Here is a 13,603-nt window from a genome sequence, read left to right as displayed (position 1 = left end):
GTAACAATTTTATTTGGGGCCAACAAGAGAGATACAAAGTTATTTCAGTTTAAAGTGAAGCAAAATCTGCCGGGTACTCAAAAGTCATGATGTTAAATGTAAACGCGTACTACTATTTCTTTCAAGAGCCACAGAAGTGATTTTCCTCCATATTTTTACACAAGCCTCTTCTCTCAATTTTATTGCTATGTATTTGTTCTTTTAATTTCTACTCCTCAAAAAAACCCCACAAAATAAAAAACAAACAAACAACTCTATCCTTCCCTTAGGTGTCACTCCACAGCACATTCTACTGCACTTCTAAACTGTGGAACATAGCAATTCTTTAGCCATATGGCTTTTAGTAACTGAAATGAGATCCCAGGAGTGAAATTCCTTATATTCAAGATCAGTTTCCTTCTCAAACTTAAGGTATAATAAGATTTGAACTTCAACTGATGAAAGTAAATGCAATTGTGAGAAAATAAAAAATGTTTTAAGTAGTGAAAAAGTCCCAATAAAATAAATTCCCATAGGAATCCCTAAGCTCAAAGTGGGAATTACTGATTTTCAAAGAATTTAGCATCTATCTACACCTAAGTGAAAAATCATGTTATGTTAAAAGATGCAAATGCTTGTTAGTTGAATTTATCATCATATGTCACTGCTTTGTATGCACCATCTGGGTTTTTTTTTTTTCTGTTTTGAATTAAGTTGGGGGATATATTTTGAATGTGGCTAACTTTGACAGAGTGGCTTCACTTATCTTTGTTTTTAAGGTGCCTTCCTATTTAATAACAAATAGATATCCTTACTCATATTTGTACAGTTAATTTTTAAAAATGGGAGGGGAAAAGAATTTCTTCATCTTTAACGTTTGATCTAAAAAACATTTACATGGTGAATAAATATTACTACATTTAATAAGTTTTCCCTTAGGGGTCAATTATTTTAAATCCAGATTTCACTTATTTCTATAAGAATGTGGTGGTTATTTAGATCATGAATACCTTTAAAGAGATCAAAGGCCTTTAGAAGACTACTGTATAAAGTTGATATAAACCTTTCTGTTGCAGTGGCTCTGCGAAGATTCTTTTCAAATCAAAGGCAGCAGAGCCCACTACTGGCATAGTTGTTGAAACTTTTCTCCAGTCAAATAATTGGATGTTGCTTGGAGCTAAACTTGTATTGAGTATAAGCAAAGTCTAGGAATATAAATAACACAACTGTTCAGCTAGCTTTCAAAGCCCAGTGATGTATGGCAATAGGATATCATGATCTGCTTAAAGATCAACATTAGGATGATCCCATCACATATGACATTTTGGAGACACTTTTGGAAATCTGTAATTCCTCTGGGCAACTAAGGACCAATTGTGACAGTAAGTCAGCCAAGTTGCTGGAATACAGTAAGGAAAGAAACTCTAAATGAAGATGTAGGAGCTACGTGACCTTCTCTTACTTCTATGGACTATGTTTTACAAATTGAGTGATCAACGTGAATTAAATCAACAAATGTTGATTACATTTCACAAAGAAATGTTGCTACTATTTCACAAAGAAACATGGGAGAGAAATTTGTTTCAGCTGTGGTTTTGAATAAAGGGTATCTTAGTTTCCTTTGGCAGCTGTAAAAATTATCACAAACTAGGAACCTGAAAAACACAGAAATTTATTCATTCATCATTCTGGAGGCCTTAAGTCTGAAATAAGTTGTCTCTTATTTCTGGAGGCCAAAATCAAGGTATCAGCGAGACCGTGCCTCCTCATGAGGCTCTAGGGGAGGATCCATTCTGTGCTTCCAGCTTTGGGGGATGCAGGTTCCTCAGCTTGTGGCTGCATCACGCCCACCTCGGCCTCTGGCATCATCGGGCCTTCTCTACTGCCTACACTGAAATCCCCCTCTCTGTCTGATAAGGATACATGTGATTGCATTCAGGGCCAGTCCACATAATTCATGATAATCTGCCCATCGCAAAGGGCATAATTTAATTGCATCTATAAAAACCCTTTTCTCTCATATGGTAACATTCACAAGTTCCAGGGATTAAAATGTGAATATCTTTTAGGGGCCATTTTCAGCCTACTACAGAGAAATAAAATATCTTTCCAAAAATTCAGTTATGTACTGATCCTCATCTGTTCTAGGGATCCTTAAGATGCTCAAGACAAGACTTAATTTTGAATTGTCGTAAGATAGCACCTTTACATATCTGATATAGGTAAATCCAAAATCTCTCTCAGAGAATACATCCTTGCGCCTGGATCTCAGAGAAAAAAAGACCTAGAAGAAAATAACTTTTCAAGAAAAAAAAGAAAAATGCACAAGGAAACAAAATTATTTTTTAAGAAAGTTTATAGAAAACAAACATCAAAATCAGATCCACAAAGACTTCAATACAAACTCCTTAAAAAATGTTTCCATAATTCAGACTCGAAAATATTGATGATTGAATCCCAGAATCTCAGAACATAGTAGGCTAATCACAGTGGCCCAGCACAATAATTTTACTAATTTTACAATAACACAAACCCACACATTTCATTGTAGAATTTTTTAGCACTGCTCATAGTTTCATAAGACTTAATTCAATTAGAATTTCTAGACCTTAGTAAAATAAATGTGCCTAAAGAAATAAACATGGTAAACAAAGTCATGAGGAAAAAAAGCAACTCTAATAAAGGATAAAGAATTTGGAAAAAAATCAGAAATTTTAGAAATAATATATAATCCTTGAAATTTAAAAATAAATGAATAGATTAAATAGTAGATTAATAGACAATAACAATAGCTAACACTTAATGAAAATTATTATGTGCCAGGCACTCTTCTGATCACTTTACAGTGATTGACTGATTTAATCCTTATAACAATCCATGAAGTATGTATTATGAGTATTGTTATTTTATAAATAAAGAAAATAAGGACAAGAGATTAAGACATTTGCTTAAATTATGTAACTACTAGTTAGCACAACTCAGTATAAAACCTCAGCATTCTATCTACAAAGGTCACTCTCTAGTAAAATTATTCTGCCTACTTGATTAGGCACAGCTGAAGATAGAGTTCCAGAACTGGGAGACAATCCAGAATAAATTAACCAGAATTTAGAAACAAAAAGAAGAAAAATATGAAAGAGATGAGAAACAGAATAGAGTAAGATCACTTAACATATATCTAATTAGATTTCCATAATGAGAGACTAGAGAAAATGCAGGAAAAGTCATATTCAAACAGGCAAATTTTAAGAATTTCCTTAAATGGATGAAAGACATGAGACCATTCATTCAGGAGTCATGATCAATTCCAAATGGGACAAATAAAAGAAATCCACACAGAGACACATAGTAGTAAAAACACAGAGCACCACTGAAAATTATCATTCAAGAATGAAGGTGAAAAAAAGACATGTTCAGACAAAAAAAGAAAAAAACTTAAAAGAGCTTAGAAACAGCAGAAACTCAGCAAAAGAAAGTACAGCCCTTATTATTCTGGGAGATGAAAAATGATCCTAGAAATAACTCTGAGAAACAAGTAGGTGATCCAAGGAAAGGAAATGGAAAATATGTCAGGTAATCTATACAAGTATTGGTTGTATAAATCGGTAATAATAATATCTAATTTGTGATATTAAGCAAATCAGAACAAAGCTGAAATACTAATCAATAACCCTTGACAACAAACAGAAATGAGACAAAGCATTTTAAGATGTTCTGAAAAAGATGGACTATGGTTTTCAGACCAACCTTCCAATACATGTATACATATAATAGAAATATATCATAGTACACACAATAGAAAAACACATTTTTAAAAAATCTGTTTAAATTCATTGCATAGGGGCGCCTGGGTGGCTCAGTTGGTTAAGCCTCCGACTTTGGCTCAGGTCAGATCCCACATTCATGGGTTCGAGCCCCGCGTCAGGCTCTGTGCTGACAGCTAGCTCAGAGCCTGGAGCCTGCTTCCAGTTCTGTGTCTCCTTCTCTCCCTGACCCTCTCCCTCTCATGCTCTGTCTCTCCTGTATCAAAAATTAATAAAACATTTAAAAAATAAATAAATAAATTCATTGCATAGTTTTCAGGGAAGAAATGATTTGTACAAAATCAAGGACAAAGAGTTCAACCTCTAGAGAAGTTGGAGGCATTTTCCACTCAAGGTAATTACAGATTTCAAAAGTGAGGAACAGAAAGCTAAGAAACTGAACATGGGGTTTTGTTTATTTGTTCATTCATTCGTTTGTTTCTTTGCAGATACCTAGAGCAAGGAGTTAAAAAAAGGGGCAGGGAGAGATTTGGGGATAGACAAGGAAGACAGACCCTGGTAAACACAAAGACTTTTGGTTGGAGCCACAAAGCACTGTGAGTATGAATAAAAAGAACATACAATAGTTTCTCACAGGGTCTAAAGCTCATTTCTGGTCAAGAATTACTGTTATCCTTATCCTAGCTATTAAACAAAAACAAAAGCAACTCTCTCTGAAGAAATATATCATCCATATTTTTCAGTTACATATAAAATCAGAAATAGTCAGATATTCAAGAAGATTAAATTTTATCCAAAACCAAGGATAAAAATAGATTCTCAGAGTATATAGAAAGCATATTCATCAGACATGAAATTTTAAATTACATGAGAGTTTTTTGAGGTTTTCTTTTTTTGAGAGAGAGCACATGCACATGTACAAGGAGGGAAGAAGCAGGAAAGAGAAAAAGCCAGAGCAAGAGTGAGAGAGAGAGAGAGAGAGAGAGAGAGAGAGAGAGAGAGAGAGAATCTTAAACAGACTCCATGCCCAACACAGAGCCCATGCAGGGCTTGATCTCATGACAATGAGATCATGACCTGAGCCAAAATCAAGAGTCAGAAGTTTAACTGACTGAGCCACCCAGGAGTCTCAATAAAGAGTTCTTATAAAATAATAGGAGTAATCTGAATCCAATTTCTCCATGTATCTTCCAAAATGATACAGATCATTAAAGAGATCAAATGAAACCTTTTATAAGCCACTCTACTGAATAACTGAAATTACAAATTTTTAATTCTCTGTATTTAAGGAAATAAATACCTAAGATAAGCAATGTCAAATTTGGCACCAAAGTAAGAGAAGAGAATCAGCTTAATTGTGCAGAAAATAGATGAATATAGTGTACTCTCTGAAGTTTAAATAATCCTCAAAAGAGAGACTCTCAACAAAAAAATAGAAGCCATTTCTGGTAGACATAGCATTAACTACAAAGAAATCAAAAGGAAGGGGCTTAAAAATTAGGGGACCAGAGGTTAACATTTTGAGCAAGAAACAACTTCTGAGACACAAGGAGGTAATAGAAAAAGGAAGGATACTTTGGAGTTTGGGTAAACAAAAAGGAGGTTAATGAGTGGTTAAAATTAAGTGTTCTAAAAAAATAAAAGAGAATTACAAAACCAGAAGATACACCAAACCTTTCCTTAAAATAAAATAAAACAAAACAAAACAGAACAAAACCACCATTTATAAAAGACACTGAAATCAATGAACCAAATGGACAGAATTTCTTAAAGTAAGAATGGAGTAAGTCACTCAAAACCCAATCTTTGGCCAGCATAGACTCCCCTCTTACTATTTTTTAAAATATAAAACAAAACAAATAAACCTTAAGCAGTATTTGTACATAGCTAATACAAGAAGAAAACAGAAAACTGGAATAAAAACATTTTGAATATGAAACTAGGCTTCTTCTTTACCCCACATCCCAACACAAAGTAAAGAGAAAACACAGGAATACTTTAAAATAACATTCTACTTTAATTACACTTCCTTTCCCAAGAACTAATACCAATCCTTGTCAAACTCTCCCCAAAAGTTGAAGGGAAGGAAATACTTAAAAACTCATTTTACAAAGCCTGAAACCAAAACCAGACAAGGACACCACAAGAAAGGGAAATTATAGGCCCACATCTCTGATGAACATAAATGCAAAAATGCTTATATCAGTGAAATATTAGCAAACTATATTCAGCAATACATTAAAAAAATACACCTGATCAAGTGGAAATTATTCCAAGAATGCAAAGAAGTTTCAACATCTGCAAATCAATGTAATACACCACATTAACAAAATAAAGAATAAAAATCATATGACCGTCTCAATGGATGACTTAAGAACATTAAACAGACTCCAGCATTTACTTGTGATAAAAGTTCTTAATAAAGTGAGCATAGAGGGAACATACCTCAACACAATAAAAGCCACATATGTCAGATTAACATCATACCCAACTGTGAAAAGCTGAAAAAAGTCCAAGATCACAGGCAAGACAAAAATGCCCACTCTCACCACTTCTATTCAGCGTAGCATTGGAAGTTCTAGCCAATCAATTAGGCAAGAAAAAATATACAAAAGTCATCCAAATTGGAAAGGTAAAAGTAAAACTATTGCTATTTGTAGACCATCCTATAGATATGATTTTGTATACAGAAACCCTAGGAGACTCCACCAAAAATCTCTTAGAATGAATAAATAAAATTCAGTAAAGCTGAAGTGTACAAAATCAATACACAAAAATATGTTGCTTTCTAGTCACTAACAACAAACTACCAGAAAGAGAAATTATGAAAATAATCTCAGGTTTAACTGTTTCAAAAAGAATGAAATACCAAGAAATAAATTTAAGTAAGGAGGTGAAAGATGTGGACACAGAAAACTATAGACATTGATGAAAGAAATTAAAGTTGATATAAATAAATAGTTGATATAAATAAATAGAAAGACTCTTTGTGTTCATGGACTGAAAGAATTAACATCATTAAAATGCCCATATTACCCAAAGCAATCTACAGATTAAGTACAACATCTATCAAAATTCCAGTGGAGTTTTTCACAGAAGTCAAACAAACAATCCTAAAATTTTTATAATCACAAAAGACTCTGAATAGCCACAGCAGTCTTGAGAAAGAACAAAGCTGCAGGCATCACTGATTTCAAACTATATTATGAAATTATAGTAATCAAAACAGTATGGTATCAGCATAAAAAAGACATGTAGATCAATAGAACAAAACAGAGAACCCAGAAATAAACCCACATATATGTGGTCAATTAATTTATAACAAAAAAGGAAAAAATATACAATGGTGAGAAATAATTTCTTCAATAAATGGTGCTGAGAAAATTGAAAACAGGCCACATTCAAAGAATAAAACTAGTCTACTACCTTATACCATACACAATAATTAAATTGAAAGGAATTAAGTACTCGAATGTAAGACCTGACAGTAGGAGTCCTAGAAGAAAAAATAGGTGTTAAGCTCCTTGACATTGGTCTTGGCAATGATTTTTTTTGGCTCTGACTTCAAAAGCAGAGGCAACAAAAGCAAAAACAAACAAGTAGAATTATGTCAAACTAAAAAGCTTCTGCAACACAAAAGAAACTATCAGCAGAATAGAAAAGCAACCTACTGAATGGGAGAAAATGTTTGCCAATACCTGATAATTGTCTAATATCCAAAATATATAAATAACTCCTATGACTCAGCAGCCAAACAACAAACAACCCACATAAAAATTGGCAGAGATTCTGAATACATATTTTTTTCTCCAAAGAAAACCTACGGATGGCCAATAGTCACACGAATGGGTGTTCAACATCAACCATCATCAGGGAAATGCAAATAAAAACCACAATACCACCTCACACCTGTTAAAATGGTTGTTATCAAAAAGACAAGAAATAATAGGTGTTGGTGAGAATGTCGTAAAGAGGGAACTATAGTGCATTGTTGGTGGAGATATAAATAAGTACGGTCACTATAGAAAACAGGAAGGAGATTCCTCAAAGAAAAATAAAAATAGAACTACTCTATGACTCAGCAACTCCACTCTGGGTATTTTATCTCAAGATAATAAAACACTACTTTGAAAAGATACATGCATCCCACCCCCCATAGTCATTGCAGCATTATTTACAATAGACAAAGGTATGGGGACAACCTAAGTGTCCATCAGTGGGTGAGTGGATGAAGAAGGTGTGAGATACTTGTGGGGATGAGCACTAGGTGATATATGGAAATCAACTTGCCAAAAAACTATTAATAAAAAAAGAAGGTATGGTATACATATACCAAGGAATACTGTTCATCCATAGAAAAATAATACAATTTTGCCATTTGCAACAACAGAGACAGACCTGGAGGGCATTATGTTAAATGAAAGATCAGACAGAGGACATCTATACTACATGATCTCACTTATATGTGGTATCTGAAAAAAACAAAATGAAGGAAAAAAGAAACCAAGTTCATGGATACACAGAGCAAATTAGTGGGAGCCATAAAGAGGGGTGGAGAATGGGCAAAATGGGTAAAGTGGGTCAAAAGGTACAAACATCTACTTAAATAAGTCATAGAGATGTAATATACAGCCTGGTCACTGCAGTCAATAACATTGTATTGCATATTTGAAAGTTGCTAAGAGAGCAAATCTTAAAAGTTCTCATCACCACAAAAAGATATGAAGAAAATCTGTAACTATGTATGGTAACAGATGCTAACTGGACTAATTATGGTGATAAGTTCTCAGTTTATACAAATATTGAATAACCAGGTTGTACACCTAAAACTAACATAATTTTATATGCCAGTTATACCTCAATAAAAATTCAATAAATTCAATACATTTTCTTAACAAACAAATGCAGAGTTAGCAATTCTTATGTCTCCTAGTTGAATTATGATACAGCATGAGCATGAATATAAAACTTTATCCACTACTAAGGAGTGTGCAGGAAAACCGGGTTAATTGAAGATTCTAGGCAAACATCCAAATTCTGCTTCTACTCACTTATAGGCAGCAGGCAGTTTCCATAAGACCAGAGTTGATGTGGGAAGATCTGAGAACCTTAGGACACACCACGGTAGAGGGCAGAATAGAAGGAGAAAGAAGAAAAGAAAACCCAAGAAAACTAAAAGATTAAAAAGGAGAGTCTGGACCCTGAAGTTTCTAAATTATAGGGAATAGAAATAGTATCTTTCCCCCTACAGATCAAGGAGGTTGCAGCCGAAGAATAAACCAGAAGTCAGGAGCACCTGCTTGGAGCTGGAACAGCTGTTGACAATAGGGGTGTTTCAACCAGGGCATTTAATGGACGAGATATAAAAGGTCCCATTTAGGATGAATGTAAGCCACTGTTCCATCTGGACGATTCAAGGAAGGAGTAAAAGGGGAGAATAGCTAAAGATATAAATTACCTGTGTGGTTCTAATCCCAAAATGGTCAGGGGCCATTTCACTAATATTTTACATCGTTTTGGTCAGATTTTTAGTGCCAAAAAATAATTGTCTTTGGATGAGATGTAGACTCTGTTGGAATGACAGTTGCCATGGACAGTCATGGGTATCTTTGTTAACTCTTACAACATTAAGAGTAAAAAGTGCAAATTAGTGAGAGTTAGCCTGCCATCCTTCAGTGGTTGACAAAGCATTCACAGAATGTCAAGGCCAGGTCAGTGCCAAGGCAGTAATAGCTGTGCCGTGGTATTCAACATTTTGTTTCATTACTTTGAAGTAATAGCCACATACAGCTATCCTATTAGGACACATGGTCATTTTCCTATGCACAGCTAGCACAATATAAGCATGTGAAATAACAAGATAAGATCCAAACATGGCAACAATCCAAACACACCAGCATCACTGAAATAAATAAACCCCACTGTGATGTCAGCATCGTTCCCTGAGGAAACTGTGTCTCCTGAATAGGAGATGTTAAAATCCCATAAAGAAATTCTACGAAGGGCAGCAATATGGCTTCATTACTAAGCTAATGATATAGTCATTGGCCTTTTTACATAGGAATGCAGATAAAGCACCATTCCATGGACTATCGAGTTCCCAGACATTATCCTCAATATGTGTTGCTCACCACAGCATGTGAGTCTATTGAAGCGTATGTCCTATGTTATTGTTTGTATTTTGGACACCATGAAAAAACAGAGTAACTGTTTACAAAATTTACAAAATAATATATTTCATGGTCAAGTTACTGAAAAGAGACTTCACCCAGATCTCTATATTCCCATATAGCCCATAGGTTAGATAGAACAAGTATTACTCTATTTTACAGGGGTAGAAATTGTGGCTTGGAGGTTACCCACCCAAGGTTAAACAGTAATCAGTAGAGTGAAGATTAGATCTAAGTCCTTTGACTTCAATCAAGTATTTCTTTGATTTATAAAATGTCACAGAGGTAGAAAAACATTTATGTTTGTAGCATAAAAATGAAACAAAGTATTCTATGTATTTTGGAGTGTTTTATCTATGACACTAAAATATGATTTATAGATAATTTGTTAGTAAAACTGGCACAAACAGACATTAATTTTCCATCAAAATGACATTTGAAAAAGTATTAATAAAGTGAGTGAATTAAGTCTAATCTAAGTCTAATCGATTTAATAACAGATAGAAAGTAATGACTTCATTGCTTCAAAATCACCTTAGAAATGTCAGGTATTTTTCATCAGGAAAAATATTGCAACTAAAAAACTGTCCCCTGAGGAGATATTTCATCTGTACTTTTCTAAAGTAACTTGGATTTTCTCTCGGATTCCAGGTACCTTAGGACCAAAAGATAAGGTGGGTTTTCTTTACAGTTAACTTCCATAATGAAGAAAATTCTAGCATGTGATGCTCATGCCATCCAACTATGTCAATCTCTTCCTCCTCCTTCAGAGAGGCCCCTCATCACTATCATCTGTTCACTTAGTTCCTCCTTGTTTCTCTCCAGTTTTCTATCCAATTCCTCCCATTTTTTTTTCAATGACTTCAATAATCACATAGATCAAACATTTACTACCTAGGTCTCTCAGTTCCTTGACATCATCTCCCCTGAGATTCTCTTTATGTCACCACAGGCACACATTTCCTTTGAAAACAATCAACTTTGTCATTACCTGAAATTGAGACCTCCACTGAAACCCTGACGTATACCTACTCTCTCTCTCTGTTAAGTACTGGTAGTATTTTTAACTCACTAGTACAAATCTTCACCTTTTCAAAATCCCTGAGACATGAATCTGCTTAATTTCTCACTGACATCAAGTCTTGGCTTCACTCCTCTCTGTCCAGTTTAGATTCCACAACTCATCATTTATATTCACAATTTTACATACAGCCTTACCTCTCCTGAAATTACCGTCTTTGATTTTGCTTACCCTGGACAAACTCAACCAATTATTTGTGCATGGACCCATGGATCTGAATAATTTAGCACAAACAAGCTAGTAAAGTTGATTGGTTTTGCTTGAAACTTAAAGGTCAGAAATTCCAAATAGATATTCAACATGGCCTCAGCAATCCTATTATATTTTTGTGAACCACACCTACCTTTCTAATGTCCAATAGGATCATTGTACAACATTTTCCCAAAACCTTTCAAAAACTCCCTCTTACTTTTTCACTCTTGGTGACATATAGCACTGGAAAATTAAGTGACAATAGAGGAAGTGCCTACTCGTCTTCAACACATGATCAACACAAAACTATCTTTATGAAAACCATTTTCTTCATTTCTTTCTATAATCTTTAAACAAGAATACTGAGTGTTTGCCATTTGCCAAATACCAAACTTTCCTTTCTGTTAATCCCTGGATCTCATTACTGCTTGTTTTCTCAAGAACCTTTTTTCGACACCAGGCCTTTGACTGGTTCTTACCTCTCTCTCCAATTCTATTTCATGCCTCCCTTGATCACAATGTTTCAGTGTCACCATACTTTTTTTTAGCACCTCTAAAAGACCAACTTTTTCCTAACTCAGAGACTTTGGACCTCTTGACTTTAGGGAATTAAGTCATTGTCAGTGCCCAGTACTTAGCATGGCCTTCTCTGACCCAAAAAAAAACATAGGTTTACCTCAGCCTTATCAACTATCTCTGCTCTCTGCTTCTTTCTTAGCATGTATCAAATCTGAATATATTTATTTGTTGTTAGGTTGCATAGTTTTTGACTGTGCCTCCTTCTCAACTGTGAGCTCCATAAAGACATGAACTAGATTTGTGATTAAACTTCTCCTATTCTCCAGATTACTGGGTGCCCATGGTATGTATTAAATAAGCATTAGGTTAAATGAGTGAATGAATGAGGGAATTTGCCATTGTTAATTTTTTAACTTCCATAACCAGGCTTTACTTCTGTGAGAAGTAACATTGATTATCTAACAGTGGTCCCTCTCTCTATCATAGCTAGAGACCCACTTAAAAAAAATTGTGTATCATGTCAATCTCCTTAACATAGACTCAATCAGATTAGAATTGATGTTCCTGGGGGTATGGAACCTTCCCTGTGGGGCACAGTAAGGGCTTCACAGATCTTGAGACTATAACTATAATCTTCTTACTGGTTTCTCACATTAGTGGATTAATAGACCAAAATAGTAGCTACTTGCTATACTTGGCTGAAGTAATTTAATCCTAATTCTAACAAAGGCCTAGGGTTACTACTATACAAAAGAAACAGGATACATGTGTCTGGAACCCAGAGGCTTTGCTGAGTCTTTCCTTGTCCAGTGATAACTGTCAATAGATAATTGCGGCAACCATACCCTAAAAAAACAAACAAGCAGAAGTTCATACCATCAGGGATCAAATTCTGGATCACTCACTAGGAAGTAATCCAGGACAGAAAGATGCCTGACTATGATGAGAAAAATATAAAATTGGGTGTCCAAGAAGTGAGATGAAATAGTCATAGCCTAAAGACTGGCTTCTGATACTTATTTATTTGTGTTTCTATCTTTAGTCTATAAAATCATGACTGTCCACTAGCTCAAGGGGATTCTGGGGCTGACTGGAGTTGTAACTCTCCTTTGGAGGAAGAAATGAAGACATCTTGTTCTCATAAACAATGAAGGCTCCATATTGTACTGTGTAAGACAGATAATGGAGAAAAATGAATGGATCTGAATAAGTCAAGGGGTGGATTATATAGGCCACACATATCTCCTCAGATTCTGTTGCTCTCTCCTACCCCTTTCACTCTGGGTTACTTGTTATACTTCATTCACCTTTGGAGCCCTAATAACTTCATACGAGCAATGAGTTTCTTCTGAAGACATTCAGCCCACACTTGGAATTTAATGACTCCTCCTACCACTTCCAAGCAGGAATGATGCACCATATTTTCAGGCATGGAGTCTGGTCTCTCCAAAGGCTGCCAAAGCTTCAAGACTGATGTCATCTGGATAACTGGGGGAGTTAACTCTCTGAAAGTGGGAAATTAGACCAATGGGAGATGAGAGATAGAACACACCATCAGAAAACTCACAAAAATAAACACATACATACACCAACAATGGACAACTCATAGCTTGGATTCTTGAAAAGTTCAGAGTTTACTAGGGAAAATAGTCACACAATACAATAGAAATAGAAATGAATAAGAATTATAATAAAGGAATGTGCCAAGGGCTAAGAAAGCAGAAGAAAAAGGCCAATTAACATTGCCTGGCAAGGTTATCAAGAAAAAAGTAATATTCAGAATATGTCTTAAAGGATTAGGAAGATGTCCCCAGAAGGAAAAGAAGAAAGACCATCTCCAGGAGAAGAGTAAAATTCACGCAAAAAATACTTACTGACATTTATGGTTTAATCAGTGA

At 34.9% G+C, this 13,603-nt stretch overlaps 1 long non-coding RNA gene across 1 annotated transcript; it reads left to right on the top strand.

Moving 5' to 3' along the window:
* The first annotated feature begins 9,761 nt into the window (after positions 1-9,761).
* LOC115295268 lies at positions 9,762-13,286 on the top strand. The gene is made up of 3 exons (XR_003910375.1): positions 9,762-9,882; positions 10,565-10,587; positions 12,748-13,286. It is a non-coding gene; the product is annotated as an uncharacterized LOC115295268 (long non-coding RNA).
* Positions 13,287-13,603: the final 317 nt, after the last annotated feature.

This window comes from Suricata suricatta, chromosome 7, assembly GCF_006229205.1.
Source record: "Suricata suricatta isolate VVHF042 chromosome 7, meerkat_22Aug2017_6uvM2_HiC, whole genome shotgun sequence".
Lineage (NCBI taxonomy): Eukaryota > Metazoa > Chordata > Mammalia > Carnivora > Herpestidae > Suricata > Suricata suricatta.
The sequence above is the reverse complement of the archived record's forward strand: the minus strand, read 5'-3'. Positions and strand labels throughout refer to the sequence as shown.